The sequence below is a fragment of the Lutra lutra genome, chromosome 12, assembly GCF_902655055.1.
Source record: "Lutra lutra chromosome 12, mLutLut1.2, whole genome shotgun sequence".
Lineage (NCBI taxonomy): Eukaryota > Metazoa > Chordata > Mammalia > Carnivora > Mustelidae > Lutra > Lutra lutra.
In genome coordinates this window covers 42,161,372-42,180,849 of record NC_062289.1, presented here as the reverse complement: position 1 = coordinate 42,180,849, position 19,478 = coordinate 42,161,372, and positions in this window count along the sequence as shown.

The window sequence follows — 19,478 nt, the reverse complement described above, 5'->3', positions numbered from 1 at the left end:
AGATCATTATATGATTTTTGGCACATAGGTCATTATGTGATTTTTGGATGGAGTTCAGATAATTAAGTTACACTTCTATAATAAAATTTCTTCCATTCGCATTTATTTGTTTATGTGAACAGATTTTCTCAGAGCTTATACATTGGGAAAAAGGAATAAAATTGTTGCTAAACCACTTCTCATTTGTGCATTGAAAAAGGTTCTTTTTCACATAATTAAGCTAAATAGGAGAAAATGCATCTCACATCTTACTAGAAGGTTCAATTACAGAATTATTTATTGCTTATGTTTAATAATCATTTGTCAAATTTTATAATGTATTGTTTTGATCTGTTGTATACTAATATATTTTGGAATAAAAACTCAAACCAAAACAACTTTCAGCATATAGGTAAAGAGATCATTTCAATTCATCAACATACTCTTATAAAGAAGTATGATAGAGTTAAAAAACAAACCATTTCAAGCTTATTAATGTATTTCTATATATTGCTTTGGAAATCAAGTTCAAAAAACACGAGGAAAATGATAATTTTTCACAAATCTTAAAACATGGGAATAACCTTCATTAGCACTGGCCTTTACTTCATAAGTAAAAAGAAAAGGCTTAGAAACTGAGGACCTCTTGTGTAAACCTACTTCGTGGAAGAAGACGAAGGAAGGAGAGAAGGAAGGAAGGGAGGGAGAAATACACAAGAAAGGAAGTAGGAAGGAAAGTAATTTCAAACCATGTATATAGTGGGAAACAGGTGCCAAATGTTATTTTAGGATATCATAGAATCATCAATGTAAACCTATTAGATAGGTTCCATTATAACCATCATTTTAAACATTAGAAAACTGGGGCACAGCCTTAATTTGTATGATGTTAGTAGTGGAGCTGGTTTCAAACTTTGGCTATTTGCCTCTAAAATCTGTACTCTGAATCGCTGTTGTATGCACAGGGATTCAGAACAAGAAAAACAACCGAGATTACATACTAGTGGGGAATACATAATAAACAGATAAATCCAGTATATGATGGTAGGTAGTGATAAGTGTCAGAAAGAAAAATAAAGTAGAAGATTGTGTTAGAGAGTAAGTAGCTGAAACAAAGTGATATTTTTGATGGTGGATCAGAAAAAAACCTTTTTTATTTTAAACCAGAAGGATCTCAAGCAAGCCTCATGAAGATCTATAGAGAAAAGTAATTTTAAATGTTTGTAATGCTTTCAAAAACTTTAAGACACAGTACAGGAAAAGTAAATTATATCACAGGTATTCTATTTTGGGCTTCTGTTCTGGGAATCTCACTTCCATTCCAACGCTTTAATCAAGCTATTGTTTTTGAAACAATCCAATGATATCCCAAATATTTGGTGCTCTCAACAGTCTTTATCTTATTATGTTTATGTATCAGCAACATAGAAAAATATTTTCATATCTCTCATTCAGTAGAAAAAGAAGGCAAAAAGAAGAGAAACAGCTTTGATAACTATTTGGAAAGGTGACATAAAATTCAAACCTAAATTCAGAATTTCCATTTTTGTATTGATCATTTTAATCATTTTATAGTTAAGTTCTGAAAATGAGCTGCACAAAATATCTGAAAGATAAGTGTATTATGAGTCATAATTTTTGTGCCTATGTGTTGCTTATTTTCTCAGGGTGTTTTGCTATTCCCGAGTTTCTATAATATTAAACTAATTTTAAAAACAATTTTGTGGGCGCCTGGGTGGTTCAGTGGGTTAAGCCGCTGCCTTCAGCTCAGGTCATGATCTCAGGGTCCTGGGATCAAGTCCCGCATCGGGCTCTCTGCTCAACAGGGAGCCTGCTTCCCCCTCTCTCTCTGCCTGCCTCTCTGTCTACTTGTGATCTCTCTCTGTCAAATAAATAAATAAAATCTTTAAAAAAAATTTTTGTAATTTCTAAAAACTATTTTGTAATTTTGTATGTTTTGTAAATTTGTAAGTTTTGAACTCCTGGACTCTTGAAAATACATTCACCAATATTATTCATAATAAAAACAGGATAGTAAGTAAAAAAACTTGTAGAGAGATAGCATTTTTTCTGTGAATCTATTCTATAATTAATAAAGTGATTGTGTACAATTCATTCTTGTTAGTTGTTACTGAACTATAAATAACATAGCTTAATCTATAATTGACTTTATCTATGCTTTACTATAAAGCCTCGAAGGGCTGCAATATGAAACCCAAAAGTCGAGGGCTTCCAAAAAATTAAGAGATTCACAGCAGCAAAATGATTTTCATTTATTTATTTTGTTTTTTTAGACATCTTTCTTTCCCCCATTCATTTAAAAATATTAAAAACAACAATAAGAGTATTACCAACTAATACCAGTCTAAGAATTTAATACTTGTTAATTTATTTACCCCCTATATATGCTTTGTTTTATACATATAGTTTTGACTAAAATGAATAGAGTGAATCCCTCCTATGTGAATACCCACATAGGAGGGATTGTAGATGCTAGACATCTTAGCTCTCAGACTCTCCAAGAGACCGTGAATGGGTCATTGTTTTCAAGATCTGAGTTTCCTGAGGGCAATGAATCAAGCTTTCTTAAAGAAGGGACAAAAGCACACAATTAACATAAAAGTGGAGTGTGACCTTTGAGGGGCAACAGATTGAGAAGGACAGGGGCATAGGTCTCCCAGGTGACAAAACCTGGACACTCTTGGATAATTTGCAATGGAAGTGGCAAACCCTGTTAGTGGAGTCTGCTTGTGCACCTAGGATGGACAGGCCATTACTATTGCAATCTTAGCACCACTGCCCCCAACCACCATTCCTCAAAGGTCCACGTGGCTGAGCACATTTGTCCTTGAGAGTAATTTTAGAATTATTTTTGTGGGAGTAACTAGTCAATATTTCTTTTCAGTGAATTTGGAGATTTTCAAATAACTATTCTTTAGATGTTACTTCTTTTAATTGAATCTTATTTTTTTCTTTCATCTCCTCATTTTTAAATGTATCTTTTAAACATATTCTAGAGCAAATTTTAGTGTCTTGACCTCATGATGTGAGATGACTCTTGAATTTTTTTTTGTCCTATTGATTCACATTTTGATTCTATCTTCATTTAGAATGCTCTGTGTTGAAGAATTTTGATTTTTTTTTCTTTTTTAAAATGAGTTTTGAAGTCATCAAAGTTACAGTTTATTTGGGGTCTTACATTTCTCCTTTAAAGAATGTCCTCAGAGGTACAAAGTCAATGCTGACTCAGCTCTTTAGTTTGTAAAGGTGTGTAATTTCTTGTAAAGTTTGTAGAGACATGTCATTGGAGATGCTGGATTATCCCTAGTCTTGAATTTGTTTCTTTAGAAAGATCTTAATTTTTATTTCTTTAAGGACACTTTCGGATATTATCCAAATTCCTGCCAATAAAGGTATTCTCAGAGGGTAACTGCTATGAAAGAAGCATAGTAGAAGTTTGCATTAACAGTTTAGCAATGGATATATAACAAAATAGCCTAATAATTTGTGTCACTTGGATTTATTTACAAGTGTATTAGTCTTAAAATTATTTCAAGTTTTTATTGAGACTAAAAAACAAATTCATAGAGCAGGTTCACAGTTTTCTTGTGATAAAAGTATCCAAAAATGAGAGACGCAGATATAATGTTCTGAAGTAACTAGCTAAAGTCACACGGAGTTAATGAAGTACACCAAATACCACTTCAGACTGCCATCTTTTCATTCTTCATATAGAATGATTCATTTGCCTCCTCACCAATGCTTCAATGTAATTATGAATGTATGATGGTGAACATTTGCTTTAGCATACAGATGACAAAATACACCAGCTCCATACTGATCCCTGGATTTGTTTTGTAGTTTTCACATGTAAGTCACTATTATCCGAGGATTAAAAAACAAAACAAAGCAAAACCAGAAGTTCAGTTTCTATCCCCCAGGCATGTTTTCCTGATTGTTAAAAAAAAAAAAAAATTAAAAACGTTATAAAAAATGAATTTGGTTTTATATATGGTAGTTTGAATAAATGACCTTCCAAACATACCAGCATTCTAATCCTTAGACCTGGTGAATATGCTTATTTATATGACAAGAGGGACTTTGTAGAACTGATTGTGTTAAAGGATTTGGGGATGGAAATATTATACTGGGTTATCTATGGGAATCACAGGGTCCTGTTAGTACGGTTCCTCCTACAGAAAGGGCAAAGATGATATAATGATGGAAGGGGAGGTTGAACTTATGTGCTTTGAATCTGGAGGAAGGGGTCACAAGACAAGGAATACAGGTAGCCAGTAGAAGCTGAACAAAGCAGGGAAAGAGATTTCTTTCATCAAAACTTCTATGAAGGAAACAGCCATGACAAACCATTGACGTTAGCCTCCTGAAAATGATTTCAGATCTCTTAACGCCATGACAGTGAAAGAGTACATTTATGTTAATTCCATCTATTTAGTTTGTGGTAATTTGTTACAGCAATAATACAAAGAGAACAATTTCAAAAGTAAAATATCATTTGATAATGGCAAAGGCAGAGGTTGGTTCTTTTGAGAAGGTCCTGAGAATACAAATTGGAGGATACAGAGAATTCTGACTAACAGAGGGATTACATCATGTGAACTTATCTTCAAACTCTTAAGCCTAAATAAAATGATAGAAAGGAATTTAAAAAAAAGGATTAGTATAAAACCAAAGGGACAAAATGAATAAGAACAGATGGAAGATCAGAAATACAATGTGGAAAATGAAAAGCCAAAGATGAGTGATAATCAGCTTAGGAACCTGGGAAAGTTAAAATGCAAGAGAGGGTGTTCATTCCCAGGCACAGAGTAGAACCAGTGTCTGGAAATGCCTTCCCATCTTAAGAAACTAAAAAAACCCTAACAAAATATAGGAACAACAGGCAGCACAGGATGGCAGAAGTTCTGTTCTGGAGGAGATGATGCTTTGAGGTCATGATATATTATAAGTCCTCTAGAAGTACTTCTAAACTTCCCCACTCCAATACTTTGCTCTATAATCTGTCCTCCATTAGACAGTAAAAATTGGAGGGCTTTTTTTGTTTATCTTTGTAAGCCTACGACTATATCTACACAACATAGGCATTAAATGCATTTTTTCAATTTTAAATTAGGGTAAAATATACATAAATTTAACACCTTAACCATTTTTAAGTATATGGTTCTGTAGCATAAAATACATTCATGACGTTGTGTAAGCATCTCTGCCATTCATCTCCAGAATTTTTCATATCTTGTAAAACTAAAACTATATTCATTAAACACTAACTTTCCCTTTACCACTTTCTCACAGCCCCTGAAAACCATAATTTTATCTTCTATCTATATTATTTTGGCTACTCTATCTACTTCATATAAATAGAGCAATAGAATATTTACCTTTTTGTGACTTCCTTATTCACTTACCATAATGTCTTCAAGTGTCATTGTTGTTATAGCATATACCAGAATTTCCTTCCATTTTAAGGCTGAATCATATTTTGTTTATGTATATACCACATTTTACTTATCCAATCATCTGTCCTTATTTTCTTTCACATTTTAGCAATTATAATTAATTGCTAAATATAATGTTATATATATATAATATATATGTATTATATATTTATATTATATAAATATAATATAATGTTACTATGAACATCAGTGTCCAAATAGCTCTTCCTGACTCTGTTTTCAATTCTTTCGAGTATATGTCCAGAGGTAGAATAGCTGGGTAAGTATATGGTAACCTTATTTTTAATTTCGCAGGAACTGCAATACTGTTTTCCACAGTAGCTGTGCCATTTCACATTCCCACTAACAGTGGTCCAAGGGTTCTCAACAACCCTTGATTTAAAAAAAAATTTTTTTTAGTTATTTTTGATAGTGTTAAAAAAAAAATGGAGACCAATTTTGAAAATTTCCCTAGCAGACTAGGGACGACTGGGTTGCTCAGTCGGTTAAGCATCTGCCTTTAGCTCAGGCCATGATCCAAGGGTCCTAGGATAGAGTTGGCATCAGGCTTTTTGCTCAGTGGGGAGCCTGCTTCTTCCTTCACCTTCCACTCTCCCTGCTTTCGCTCTCTCTCTCTCTCTCTGACCAAAAAATAAAATCTAAAAAGAAAATAATAATAATACAAATTAAAAAAATTATAAAAAATAAAAAAAAAAAGAAAGAAAGAAAATTCCCAGAGCAGACACAACTAGTTTAGTCATACAAACAAAGCTTAATTTAGTTTACTTTGCAAGGTTAACTTGACCTGGCTCATTTCTTCCTAGGCCTCCAAAAACCATAAGGATAACTTAAGCTGTTTTCCAAAATTGATATGAAGTAAACTTTAACCAATTCCTTATCATTCAAGAAAATTCTCATATTATAAACAATCACTGTTAAGAGTAATCAGTCACTATCTCATTGAGTAAGTAGCTTTGTAACAATATAACCCTGAGCCTCATTCCAAGTTTTGTTTGAGTTCTCCCAGTATGCAAACCGTCTTTTTGGTGTGTGCCCAACAAACTTTTACTGATTACTACTTTGGTAATTTATTGGTTTTACTTCTGTTATTTATGAACTTTGAAAAATTGTAGCCATCTTAATGGGCATGAGGTAGTATATCATTATAGTTTTGATTTGCATTTCCCTAATGATTAGTGTTGTTGAACTTTTAATGTGCTTATCCATTTTTTATATTTTCTTTGGAGAAATGTCTATTCAAGCCCTTCGCCCAATTCTTGAATCGTGTTTTGTTTGTTAATTGGTTATTATATTTACATATTATATAATATTTATATATTATGCTTATATATTAGTCAATATATTTTAAACAAATAAATAAAAGTAAGAGAGAATCCCCCCAAATTTGAAAATGTGCTAGGAAACCTGGTTAAAAATTTTTTATTGATATTTGGTTTGAAATCTTAAATGCTGAATAATGGTTTGCCTAGAAGAAAAGGAGACAGTTCGAAAGAAGAGAGAAGAAGAGCATTGTAGAAGAAGAGCTAGTTTTAAGGAAACTTCAGAATTTCCTAGGCTAGAGTCAGGTTAAGAGACCTCTAGATATCTACTTATCCTATAAGTTCTGTAAGTATTTTTAGTACAACTAACAGTTTACAATTTGGCTATGAGTGATCCAACTGGATGTGTCTGTTTTACTACTTAGGAAATTATATATATATATTTTTTTTCCATTTGCATTATCCAATTCACTGACTATATTATATGTAGGTACTATGAATGGTTTCATATGTAAATTGGATGAGGTGATTCCTTCTGTTAGCCTTGAATATAATTTGCATTGACAATTATCTTTTTCTGATTAAAAAAATACATAATTTTGCATGAGTTGAATAAATGAGAAAAAAGGAAGGCTTATTTTTAGAGAGGGTTTACAGCTAAAAGTTAAAGAAATGTAGCTTATCTTCCTCTTTGTTTTGTGTAATAAATATAAAGTACTCCATGTCAGTTGGATGAATAGTTAAGATTCTTTGCTTTTTTTTATTTTCTTAAATTAAATTAAGTCTGAATTAGTTCCCATTTGCCTAAGTCAGTGAATATCTAATGGTAATCATTTGAGAATGCTATCTGTTTATTCTGGGATAGAGGTGTGACAAAAGAGGTAGGGACAGTACTTGGGCATATTTTGTGGATCTGTCAATTATAATTTCCATTGGGATGCTCTTTTTTGCCCCATTATTAGAAACAAGGTGATAGCATGTTTACTCTTGTCCCCAAACTAGGCCACCAGAACTTGACTCTCATTTTTAAGGAGATGTTATTTAAAAGATCAGTTATGGGCATCAGTGCAATCACCATCTTCAGTATCCTAGCTATCTCTGGGGAGCTACATATAAATGATACCAATACCCATCCTCTTTCATCCTTCTAATATCAGAATCATATTCCTTAGCCATGAAACATAGCCATCCTCTTGTTTCTTTTATGTATTATGTAATATGTATTATATATTATTTCTCCAGAGTAAAAGAACCAATAGGAGATGATAGAGAGATGACAGATAAGAGATAGAGAGAAGGAATAGCTGGGTAGGTAGGTAGATAGATAGATATTATAAGGAACTGGCTCACACAATATGGATGCTGCAAGTCTGCAGAGTGGACTGGTGGTGAAGGAAACCCATGGAGAGCCAATGTTCTAGGTCAAAGGTCATCAAGGCATCAGCAGCCAATGTTGCAGATGAAATCTGAAGGTAATAGGCTACAGAATTCTCTCTCTTTTTTTTTTTTTTAAAGATTTTATTTATTTATTTGACAGACAGAGATCACAAGTAGACAGAGAGGCAGGCAGAGAGACAGAGAGAGGGAAGCAGGCTCCCTGCTGAGCAGAGAGCCCGATGCAGGACTCGATCCCAGGACCCTGAGATCATGACCTGAGCCGAAGGCAGCGGCTTAACCCACTGAGCCACCCAGGCGCCCACAGAATTCTCTCTTATCCAAAGAAGAGTTGGTCTTTATATTCTAATCAGGCCTTCAAATGGTTGGATAAGGTCCAACCATATTATGGAGGGCAATCTACTTTACTGATTAAAATGTTAATTTAATCTAATGGTAAGGTCTGCCAATTTAAATGTTAACCACATCTAAAAACACCCTAGCAGAGAAACCCGGAGGAATGTCTGACCAAATATCTGGACATCCCTGGTCCAGTCATGTTGATAAATAAAATTAACTGTCACATCTTATAAACACTAAAACTATTTCCTCACCCAAGAACCACTCTGTAAGTATCTTGATGACACAATTTTTGAGCAACATAATCCAAAAAGTGTTGTCTACTCTCCTGTGGTAAGGAATGTTAAAGCTCACAATTTGAAGTCTTGACTTTCTTTTCCTGAAGAGACAAAAGGGGAGACAAAAAATGGTTGTGAATACAAAAGACACAAAGATAATCATAATCCTAACATTCATAACAACAATTTTCTTTCTTTATTCTTTACTAAATGGGCATTCATCCATCTACAAGTTAGTTTAGTTAACTTTATATAAAATGAATTACATTTGATATAATTTTTGTTTCTTGCTTTTTTCATTTATTTATTTATTATTTTTTTAAAAGATTTTATTTATTTACTTTCCAGAGAGAGAGAGAGAGAGAGAGAGAGAGAGCAAGAGTGGGAAGGAGCAGAGGGAGAGGGACAAGCCAGACTCCATGCTGAGCATGAAACCCAACAGGGGCTCAATCCCACAACTCTGAGATCATGACCTGAGCCAAAATCAAGAGTTTTGAAAACTTAACCAACTGAGCCACCCAGTCACCCTAAAATCACCTTTTGTTTAGCTATAATGCATTTTTATCTTTATAGTATTCTTAATTTTCCATTATATGAATGTACTATAGTTCATTATCCCTTTTACAGGTGATGAATACTTGAATGGTATCTGGTATTGAGTATGAAGAACAATGTTGCTGTGAACATTCTTTTATATCTATCCTGGTTTTCTTATGCACACATACCTTGATGGCATATATCTAGAATTGAAATTAATGAGCCTATGGTATCTGTATATCAAATTTGACTAGATAATGCCAAACTATTTATAAAAATATTGTATCAGGGAGCATGGGTGGCTCAGTTGGTTTAGCAACTGTCTTCAGCTCAGGTCATGATCCTAGAGTCCCAGGGTCGAGTTTCGCATCGGGATCCCAGCTCACCAAGGAGTCTGCTTCTCCCTCTGACCCTCTCAGTTCTCCTACCTTCTCTCTCTCTCGCTCTCTCTCTCTCTCTCAGTCTCTCTCTCAAATAAATGGATAAAATCTTTTTAAAAAATTAAAAAAAAATTGTTAACAATTTATATTCTCACCAGTCCTGAGAGTTCCTGTTGCAATGTTCTTTGCCAACAGTAGTTAATGTAAACATTCTAATTTTGTCTATTGTGTAGTATCTCATAAAACTTTAATTTTTCTCCCTTAATTCCAATGTGGTTGATGGTGTAGGTTTTCTCATTAATGGCATGTCTCCACAAGTCTTTTCACCATTTCTTTTTTCTTTTTCCAGTTCTATTGAGATATAATTGACATTGACCATTTTTCTATTAGTTTATTTTGTTGCTGAGTTTTAGAAATTCTTTACATGTTAAGATTTAGTCCTTTGTCTTTTCTTTCTCTTTTTTTAATATCTTCATTTTCTTCAGCTTCACTACTTCTATCTAAAGTTTAATTTTATTTATTCCAGTAAACCACTGTAATAAGCTTATTAGAATAGCATTTCTTATATGTTTTGGAATAAGCTTTTATCTCTCAAACATTTTCTTTGTCTTATAATTTCTCCTCGTCTTCTGTTGGAACTCTGTTTTAATTTTGTATTTGTGAATTTCTACTATCAGAAATGATGACAGACGGGTTACAGCTACTGTATGTACTTCTTGCTTCTGCTGCAACTCACTAATATTTTTCGCTGAGTGTTGGTATTGGTCACTGCCCTCAAATGTTATTCGTAGAAATTCATTGTGACCAAAATAAAGAATCTTCATCCACAGAAGATTTGTGTTTGATTCTTCCATGCAACCATACACAAAATCAACTGAGTGCCACCTCAACCCAAGTGTGGCTTTAAGACCCCTGGATTTTTCAGGCTTCGGGTGTCTGCTGGAGGGTTGGTTGCCAGATGTAGCCACAATTTCTCAGGGAGTTTTATTTATTTATTTATTTTTATCTTTACTGTGATATGTCTGGTTCATTTAAAGTTATAGAAAACAAATGCACAAAGCAAAACAACTAAGCAAAACGGAACGGATAAACAGGTCTTCCTTGCAGGCTATTGCAATCAAGATACCGGTGGCAGGTCTATATCAGGTTCATATTTACTCTGAGTGAGCATAACTTCTTGTGAAATCCTAACTTCAGTATTCTCACATTATGTCTCCAAGAGTTCTGTGAAATTTCTCTCCTGTGCTAATAATGGGCCTTGATATCTTATCTTTTCATTTTGTGAATCACACACACACTTCCCTTCAGTGAACACTGTCAAGGCAAAAGTGATGTGAGTGGTTGATATTTTACTTACTTTGATGGATTTGAGTCTGACCCAACACTGAGCTTGCAAGCAGTCTTGTCAGCTCTTCAACATGATTAATTTGATATTTAAAGAAAATTCTTCTTCTCAGCATTTTTAATTGTTTTCTGGGGAAGAGTTAGATTAATTAACTCAGTGTACTATTATTGAAAATATAATTCTAGGGGCGCCTGGGTGGCTCAGTTGGTTAAAGCCGCTGCCTTCGGCTCAGGTCATGATCCCAGGGTCCTGGGATCGAGCCCCAAGTCGGGCTCTCTGCTCAGCAGGGAGCCTGCTTCCCTTCCTCTCTCTCTCTGCCTACATCTCTGCCTGCTTGTGATCTCTGTCTGTCAAATAAATAAATAAAATCTTTAAAAAAAAAAAGAAAAAAAAGAAAATATAATTCTATCATTTGTTTCTATATTTAATTTGGCTACACAAGGAAAATGTAATAGATCTTTATACAAGAAAATTATAATTCAATTGAATAGAGTCCATCTATTTACATATCTCTTTCATTTAACTTTTCCTCAGCTCTTGCCATTTCAATTATATTTATAAAGTGGTATTTTTGTTGTTGATGATTATATTCCTTATGCTGTGCTTTTTATTCCCATGACTTATTCTTTCCATAGCTGGAGACCCATATCCTCCAGTATTTTTTCTTGATGTCAGCAAATACTATTTACACAACGAAATACTAGAGCTATGCCTCATCTGTCTTGGTTGAAACTCTAACTTGAGTAGAGCCCTTTTGCTGAATTCTCAGTTTTCTTTTGGTCTGCCCCCTTACTCCCACCCCATCACCCACCTCCTTCGCAAGCCAGTGCTAATGCTGACTAGTGAAAAGATTCTTCTTCCTAAATTGTGTTCTCTGGAAATGATCGGTTACCTAGGAACAAAGCAGCCGTTGGCCATTAGTGATAACGAGGGATTGGCTGACTTGGCTTTTGGTGAGAAACGAAGCATATTTTCCAGTTTGAAAGACAAATGCTATTTTTTTCAACCCTATTACCCAGAAAACATTTATTTTGCTGTCGGTACCTGTGTAATACCTTCACCTGGTTTCCTATCCCTTAACACAAGCTCTCCTTCCCTCTCACTATTTCATCAGTTGGACTCCATATGTTAATATGGAGTCATAATACGATGTTATAATAGCATTCTTATAATACCCTTAGTATCATACTTGCTAGAGAATAATTCAGTGGTTATTTCTATAGTTATTTGTGTTTTTCATCTGAAAGTGTTATGAATATTAAGAAAAAACTTGATCTTACTGGGGCTGTGACAGGTCTTCAAATATAGCTAATCTATATATTCATTCAGAGTAAAAAGCTGACATTCTCAATTCATGTACGTGTTGATAACATCCACAGATACCCGTTGAGTATTGACATACTCCTGGTATATTTATGTTTATTGAATGAAATAGGTGTTCTGCAGAGTTTTCCACCAGTCATTTTGATCAACTGATATATCACCTATTATAAGAAATAATCTCCTTATTGATCTCTTTGGTGTTACTGTTTTATTGCTTGAGAAAAGAATCACTCTGTAATTGAAACAGGGCTATTATAAATCATCTGTCTTTATTGTATTCCACTTCGATAGACTAATACTTTCTTCATTACTCTTCCCTTTAACAATAATTGTTAAACACACACACACACACACACACACACACCCTCTGTTCAACCTTTGATGTCTTTGAGAGTGAAATGACTCAGAGAGAGCCACATCACTCAGCAATATTCCACAGGGCTCTCCAGAAAACTCTGCTTGATGAAGCCATGACAGTTTTTCTGTCCCATACTGTCTGGTGACTATAAAAGAAACACAGTATATCTGGAGAAGGGCAATATAAAATAATTGGCTCCAGGCCAACCTAAACTGCTTCATGCCATCAACCTCTTCACATTTGGATCCAAATTAAAATCTAATTTAGAAGGAGCTTAAATTAAAAAAGCACACTTAATTCCTTCAATTTGCAGAACTATTCCATTCCATTAGGCAACTAATTTCTACCTGTCAGATTTGGAATGAAAGTGGTCTCTCTCAGGAGGAAACTTTTCACTTGTAGTAATTAGGTATGGGGAGTCTGTGATGATGCCTGTGCTTTGATAGCTGCGTGTGGTTAACTCCCCAAGCTTAGGGACCCTTGGGTAAACTCAATTGAAGTGTCAGCTTCAATACTTGCCTGATAGGAAAGCTGAAATGAGGTTACATATTTCATAATTAAATAACACAACTACTTTAATTTTTATTAGAGAATCATGAAAGTTTACCTTATATAAAAATCCAAGAGCATAAATTCCTTTGTTGATCTATGATTTTAACAAGCTCCTAAAGAAAATCTGAAAAGGTCTTGATTACAATTAGAGAAAAGCCAGGAGAATACATGTGTTCAACAATATCAAAGTAATGAACGAAATTAGCAAGCAAGATGATCTACAGTGCTATGTCAAGCTCCTCTCTTTCATTCTGTTCTTCACTTGTGCATGGTGGCATGTTTTGGTGTGGAAACCTGAGGCTCTTAGGCAGAAGACTTGAGTCCCAAGGCTTGCCACTCACTGGCTAGGAAATACTGGCCAGAACACTTGACCTCACTTAGTTTCATTATTCTGTCATCTACAAAGTGATTTTTTCTTCTCAAATTCATCAGAGACTTCACGTTTTATAAATGTATGTGGTTGAACACTTCTTCCCAAAAGCATTTACTGTATTCGCTGATGAGTATAAAAGTTCTTGCTACTTTAAATCTACATTTTGCCATAAGCTATTTTTATTCAAACTGAATCAGTGAAAAAACTGTTCTCACCACTACTCTATCTTTATTATAAAGCATTTCATTTTCTTTCTTCTTTTTTTTCCTCCTTTTCTTCTTTCTCTCTCTTTGTTTCACTATTCTGATATAAATGCTGTGAGATATGGAAATTTTCAGGAAGAAATTTTTAAAATGACCCTCTGTGGAATATTTTGGGGAGTTTAGATATTCACATATTTGGTTACAGAAAATATTATCCCAAAAGGAAAGCATGTTCAGTGATATTTAAATTCATGCTGTTGTTGCTTTAGATTAAATGTGTCTTAAATTATAAGTGGGTGTCAGTTTACTTTAACTTAAAGAATTTATCAATAGTAAGACGAATATGCATGAAAGATTTGGGTGCAGAAGGCAAAATTGTAAGTTTAATGGACAGGAACATTTTTAATTATTTTTATTTTATTCTTTAAAGATTTTATTTACTTGAGAGAGAGATTGAACATAAGAGAGCAAGCATGAGCAGTGGAAGGGGCACAGGGAGAAGCAGATTCCCTGCTGAGCAGGGAGTTGGGCTTAATCCCAGGACCTGGGCATCCTGACCTGAGCTGAAGGCTGATGCTTAGATAACTGAGCCACCCAGGTGCCCCTTGAGAGGGACACTTTTTTTTTTTTAAGATTTTATTTATTTATTTGACAGATAGAGATCGCAAGTAGGCAGAGAGGCAGGCAGAGAGAGGGAAGGAAGCAGGCTCCCTGCTGAGCAGAGAGCCCGATGTGGGGCTCGATCCCAGAACCCTGGGATCAGGACCTGAGCCGAAGGCAGAGGCTTTAACCCACTGAGCCACCCAGGCACCCCGAGAGGGACACTTTTATATGCAATTTAATGTGTTCATAATTTTAAAATATAAGTTAAAAATATTTGAAAATCTACATCAGAGTAGAATGGACTTTGCAATCTTTAAAGTATGAAGGATTCCTCACATGTCTACTGTGGCAGGTTCAGGAACTTTATATCTTCACTGATTGTGTGAAGGAAGATGAAAAATGATTCATAATGTTCACGCAGAGCTCTTTCATTTGCAAATTATTTTCACAAAGTTGATTCAGAAATAAATGACTATATTAAAAATACAAACAATCCCAAAAATCAATGATAACCTTCGAATATAGGGCAGGAAGTAAGACATGTTTTTTTTTATAGCATTAAATGTGTGTGTGTGTGTGTATATATATATATATATATAATCTCCAAAGAAGATATAAAAATGGCTAATAAGCAAATTAAAAGATGCTTAGCCTCACTCATCAGCAGGGAAATACAAGTCAAAACTACAGTGAGATACCACCTCCACACATAGGATGGGTACAATCAAAAATCACCAAACAGTAAGTTTTGGTAGGATGTGAAGTAATTGGACACTGCTTAGGGGGAACATAAAATGGTATAGTCACTTTGGAAAACAGTATGATGGTTCCTAAAAACATTAAAAATAAAATTATATGATCCAGGATTTTCACTTTTGAGTACCCAAAAAAGAATTGGAAACCAAGATCTGGAAGAGATAATTGTATACCCATATTCATAACAGCATTATTCACAACAGACAAAATGTGGAAACAATCTAAATATCCACTGATGGATGTTTGGGTAGGCAAAATGTGGAGGTACATATAATTGAATATTACTCACTCTTTAAAAGGAAAGAAATCCCTATATATGCTATGACATAAATGAACCTTGAGGACATTATGCTAAGTGAAATAAGATAGTCTCCACACACACACACACACACACACACACACACACACACCCATGCACTCAAACAAATACTGAATGATTCCATTTATATAAATACATAGAGTAGTCAAAATTGCTGAGTTAGGTAATAGATCAGTGGTTTCCAGTGCCTGGGGGAAGGAATAACAAGGAGTTATTTTTTAATGGGTAGAGAGTTTCAGTTTTACAAGATAAAAAAAGTCTGGAGAGGGAGAGGACAATGGTTGCACATCATTAATATTTAATATCATAGAACCTACACTTAAAAATGGTTAAGATGGTAAAAAAATGTTTGGCACAGAAATGATATAGTATTATAAAGAGATATTTCAAACTAATTCATAACAAAAAGAAAGAAAAAGACATGTGTGGATATCCATCTGACCCCAGGAAAACTATACACTCTCCTTTAAAAAGAAAAAGAAGAAGAAGAAGAAGAAAAGGAAGAAGAAGAAGAGGAAGAAGAAGAAGAAGAAGAAGACGACGACGACACCATGTCAAATGTTTATTACATAGAAAAGGAATTCCAGTTTACATAACAGATATTTTTCTAGTAATCAGAATGAACACAGGTGAACTAGAGGGAGGTAGGGAAAGAAGAGTTGGATGGCGGGAAGATTTTCATAGTAGAACAAATACCAAAAGCAACAGAATCATTAATTTAGGTATGAATTATTGCATCTTTTGAGAAAGCAACCTGTGGACTTAAAAATCATAAAATATTCACAATAATTGATATTTTATTTTCATGTTCAAAATTTATTTTGAGGGAAACCATCCTAAACATGTACAAAATGTTCAGGACAGCAAATATCCAGTAAAGGAACATTTATCACACTGAATAGCTGTATATTATCTAATGTAATAGTGCAATTTTTAAAATTGCAAGATACTGTTAGTTGAATTTTTAATAAACTAGAAGCTGATTATTAAATAAAATACTTTTGGGGTGCCTGGGTGGCTCAGTAGATTAAAATTCCAAATCCTGGTCTCAGCTCAGGTCTTGATCTCATGGTCATGAGTTCCAGCCTCAGGTTGGGCTCCATGCTGGATGGGGAGACTGGTTAAAAAAAGCACAAATAAATAAATAAATAAAATACTTTACAAGCAGAAAAGTAGAACATGACCTAATTTGAGCTAGCATACTCAAGTAGAATTCTAGAGGTATATATCAAATATTTGATATATCAAATGCTAACAGTGATTTTCCTAGGATGTGGAATCATGGATTTTTGTTCTTTACTCCTTGGTATGTTTTCCAAAGTATTAATGAAAGAATTTCAAATTTTTTTAAGCCCAAGTGATAAATTCCCCAAATTTAGATCATTTAAGATGATCTAAATTAAATTACAAAAAAATCTAAATTAGGACACAATTTTGTTATTGTTAAGAGAGCAATGCAAGCATATCTGAGATGATCTCAGCTTACATTAGCCTTGGGGTTTTTTTGCATTCTGCCTTTGATGATCACTAAGTGGAAAATTGATATGTTGGATAGGTTGGAATAAAATCAAATAGGAAAAATAACAAAATACTCCAAATCATCAAAAGAAAAACTGAAAATGTCTTTCAAAATAATAAATATAAATATACCAGTATCCATGTCCTAATAGTGTCTTAAACCACCCGTGCATAATATTTTTTGATGTTATTGATAATAGCAACGTAGAAAAAGAAAAACTGCAGCACAACAAAAAGTTTTAACTAAAAATCATAAGGAAATATAAAATTATTTTTAATAAAATAATTAGCTGTTATCTTGAAAATCACAATTACTTAAAGCAGATTCTCTTTCATAGCTAACTTCATCAATTTGAGAGACAATTATATTAAACTACTATCTCTTCTACTGAAAAACAAGTTTTCACAGAATGTCATACTAGCTTTTTATTTTTTTATTTTTTTAAAAGATTTTTATTTATTCATTTGACAGAGAGAGATCACAAGTAGGCAGAGGAGCAGGCAGAGAGAGAGAAAGGGGGGAAGCAGGCTCCCTGCTGAGCAGAGAGCCTGATGTGGGACTCGATCCCAGGACCCTGAGATCATGACCTGAGCTGAAGGCAGAGGCTTAACCCACTGAGCCACCCAGGTGTCCTCATACTAGCTTTTCAATTGGCCCTTAACAATAATGAAATACCAAAGATCATATCAAAAATCTTTAAAAATAAGCATCAACAGCCAAATTCACAACCTTAGCTTTGTTTAATATGTGGATAATCAATAACCTTAATGAAGAGAATGTGTAAATATATTCTAAGATCACAGTTACTCATTCTTTTGTATTTGTGAAATTTTTGCTAATATAAGACATTGACAAACACAGTAGCAATGTGGATAAAAGTGAAAATTTGTTGTTGAGATACATTTTTATTATTCAATAAGAATTTTACCTTTTAAATTTATCCAAATATTTTAATTCCTATTTGTCAAGCTGGAAGACAATGATTGACGTCAAAATATATTTTAAAGCAATTTAAATTAGTATTCACATTTATTGTTAATACCTCCATAAAGCCTATGCAAAAAAAAAAAGCAATCTTAAGTATTTTAGTGAGGGGTGCCCGGGTAGTTCAGTTGGTTAAGCATCTGCCTTCTGCTCAAGTCATGGTCTCAAGGTCCTGGGATCTAGCCCCATATCCAGCTTCCTGCTAAGTGGGGAGCCTGCTTCTTCCTCTTCCTCTGCCTTCAGCTCCCCCTGCTTCTGCTCTTTCTTTCTCTCTGCCAAACAAATAAATAAAACCTTTTTTTAAAAAAAAGTAATTTAGTATTATTTTCCTATGTCATGTTTGCCTTTCTACTGATTAGCTTTAAAATCGAGATCAAGGGGCGCCTGGGTGGCTCAGTGGGTTAAGCCGCTGCCTTCAGCTCAGGTCATGATTCCAGGGTTCTGGGATCGAGCCCCGCATTGGGCTCTCTGCTCAGCAGGGAGCCTGCTTCCCTTCCTCTCCCTGCCTGCCTCTCTGCCTACTTGTGATCTCTGTCTGTCAAATAAATAAAATCTTTTAAAAAAAATCGAGATCAATTTTCTGTAGGAGGGAAAATTGAAGAACGTCTTTATTAAAAACATATTTACATAGCAGAATATGATATAATTCTGGGAAATCTTAAAACAAAGAAAGGCTAAAATTTTAAATTCTTTATGTGTGCATTAAATGATGAGGTTTGTTTTGTTTGTTTGGTGTGGTTTTTTTTTTGTTTGTTTTGTTTTGTTTTGTTTCGTTTTGTTTTGCAAATTTGTAGTGATTGATCTCTGCACTCTGCAGTTTCTCCCCTGACTTGAAGTTTTAGAGTTATCATTTACCTTCTCAGCATCTCAGCTGATTCTTCTAGAACTAGCAAAAGTTCATGGGGAAACTACATCTCAAAGGCAAGGCTTATTTCTCTGATTTCTTTCTTTTTCAGGATCTTCTATTTGTAATATACTGTTGAGATTTTCTATGGGATCTCAGGGGGAGGGTTTTGTCTACCTTTCTTTTCCTTCACTGCCAAAAATAGAAGCCAATGTAATGTTTGCTAAAACTTTATTTTCTTATATTCTATGTTTAATCAAAATCTAAGATAAGTTGCCTCCCCTGCAAAGAGGGTGGTGGTGTTCAAACCGACTAACATTTTACAGTTTACAGCTCTCTAAAAATACCTGTTTGTCTTTAAGGGTCAGTTTGTGTACCCAGCAGAACCTTGTAAGTAGATTAAATTTTCAGCTGTAGTATAGGTCTGTAATATTGAAAACAGTGAACACACAGAGATTCTGTGCTAATAAGAACTCTATCTAGTCACAACCATGTTTTAAAGGCTGATCCTTGATTTCACTCTCAGATAGTTAAAGTCCACTGGAGACTGTCTTTTAGCATTCAAAGATTAAAAACTGGGGCGCCTGGGTGGCTCAGTGGGTTAAGCCGCTGCCTTTGGCTCAGGTCATGATCCCGGGTCCTGGGTTCAGGCCCC